The sequence below is a fragment of the Xenopus tropicalis genome, chromosome 5, assembly GCF_000004195.4.
Source record: "Xenopus tropicalis strain Nigerian chromosome 5, UCB_Xtro_10.0, whole genome shotgun sequence".
NCBI classification, from domain to species: Eukaryota; Metazoa; Chordata; class Amphibia; order Anura; family Pipidae; genus Xenopus; species Xenopus tropicalis.
Genome location: NC_030681.2, coordinates 40,542,280 through 40,544,802, shown reverse-complemented (window position 1 = coordinate 40,544,802; position 2,523 = coordinate 40,542,280).

Here is a 2,523-nt window from a genome sequence, read left to right as displayed (position 1 = left end):
TGAAGTGTTTTAGTAAGAGACAATACAAGGTTATGGATATTAACTCTTACAGGCAGATTTACAGAATTTAAAATGTTTCTAATTTTTTTTTAAACTACAAATAAACTAATGTCCATAAATGTCAGCCATTTTTAAAAAAAAATCTGAACTGGAAAAGCATGTCCGGGAAAAAAGTTGTGGAAAAGTCCCAAAAACCAAGATTTTTTTTAAACCTTTCGTACGTTTACTGTGACTTTTTTGTATTGTCTCACAAAAGCCAGTGTCAAAAATCCGAAAATCTCTAAAAATCAAAGCAAAAAAAATCTTCCAATTGTAGAAGGGACATCTGCCATCGACTTCTACATGATTTCAATAGGTTTTAGCTGGAGTATTTTCAGATTTGTAATTGTCGCAGTTGTGTCTCAGGAAAGTTGTGTTTTTTTCCACGAAAAAAATTGGAAAAAAAGTGAAAAAATATGAATATTCCTAAATGCCCCCCTAAGTATAAAGCTGATCCTGCACTGGTCAAAAGAGCCAGAGACAGGCCCCACTAAAGAAAATTAAAGAAAGTAGCTTTATTTGAGATTTTTGCTGCTTTTTGGGTCAAATACGTTTAGATGAGATTCCCTTGGACCTCATTTACTGTATAATGATATATTTTAATAATTAATTTTAATATTAATCAATACTGGGTTGTGGCCTCTTGAGGAAAGGTCAATTGAAACAGTTTCCCAATAGGCAGTTTAGTCTTAGGATATGTTTACTAGATATCTTCCAAATCGACAGGCAATTTTAGGGAGGTTTATAGCTCCAGTTGTTTACTTTCCCTTGAAAACAACCAAAGTTGGCCATGAAAAGTGGCAATTCCTAAATGGCGCAATTCCTAAATGACGCAATTCCTAAATGACGCTCAGTAACTGCAGCAGCATGGTACATGTTGTGGGTATAATGGTGGCCATACACATAGCAATAACGATCTTTCATGCAACCATTGGTCACAGGAGAGATCATTTCCACCCTCAATTGACGTTCAGGGCTGAATTGTCAGATATGGAGGTAGAAACAATAAAAATTCTACCTCCACAGCCCTAAAAGTAGATTTTACTTGGGCGCCTTCAACATCTGATCAAAATCTTTAAATCTGCCCGATCAACAAGGCGACTGATATCCGCAGCCTTTGCGATCTCAGTTGTCTCAACGAGCTGCCATACATGCACCAAATGTCATACGCAACGAGGTTTTGTACAATAATATCAGTGTGTGTATGGCCAACGTGTTTGCTGGAGATGTTGACTAAAACCAAATAATCTTGGAGCAAATTTCCCATGTAATGTTAATGGTTAGCCGGACTGCCCAATCAGAGCCATTTGATATTATAATAGTTTAGTTCCATGCTTACTTACAGGTATGTAATCACTACAAAGTTCAATAGTTATGAGTTCAGCTACACAGAGCAAAGATTGGGTTGATAACCACTACATGTAGCTGCACTCAGGTCCACGTTGTGTTAGTGCAGCTACATGGCACTGCAGATGAGAAGGATCCGCTTCTCTCCTGCTTACAAAATGCAGGCAGAGAGAAGCCGATGGTACACCACATGTGACTGTGGCCTTGATTTGTCAGTAAAAATATAGATAAACAAGTCCCATGCTTTGTGATATTTGTGAATAGTGTAACTCAACAATCCCACATGTGGTAACTCACTAGACTGACTCCAATTTTTGGTGAAAAGAACAATGGACTTGTGTAAAGCAGACTCTGACAACATCCATGTCTTTTCATTTTAAAAGGCAAAAGAGCAATAAATCATCACAGTAGCTTTCTTCTGCTGGTTGTGTAATTCCTTTTAGGTATCTATAATGTCTATTATACACAAGAAGATTAGTCACTTGCGATAAATGTCCTCTAACATGGGCAACTAATCTGCAAATGCTTCCCCTTTGGAAAACGGTTTGTTTTTCTGAAGTCGCCCGAAGTTGACCTGTGAGGAAACTTTTGACAACTTAGCAACATGTATGTTTTCACACCTGTGATGCATCTTGCAACTGTTTGGCTTTCTAGTTTGTTATTTATAGGAAAGGCACATTGTAGAGTGCAAGGGCCTGCACCCATGGGTAATGCTAATTGTGGGACTGGCAGGGGGGATTTTATGACATGAGGCATCTCCTGCAATGTCGCTCCATGGGTGCTTGCCTAAGGGTTCCAGAGCTATTTGGTAAATCAAATTCAAATGTACAGTATTTCCTATATTTAGTGGATTTGTGGGCTCCTGTAATTACTTTTACTTCAAATGGTTTTCAGTAACTGGGCTTTATAAATGTGCTGATACTAATATTTATGTTGCAGAATCCCATGAAATGAATTCAGTGATAAAGACATGTCATTTTTATATTTGCTCATTATATCAACATACAAATCATATCAATTATACTCAATTATATGGTATTCACCTGCATACCATTCATTAGGTCAATATCCTGCGGTGCTCCTGATTCCTAGATAACTAGCCAGGTATTACCATTAGAATGTCACTGAGGAAACCAC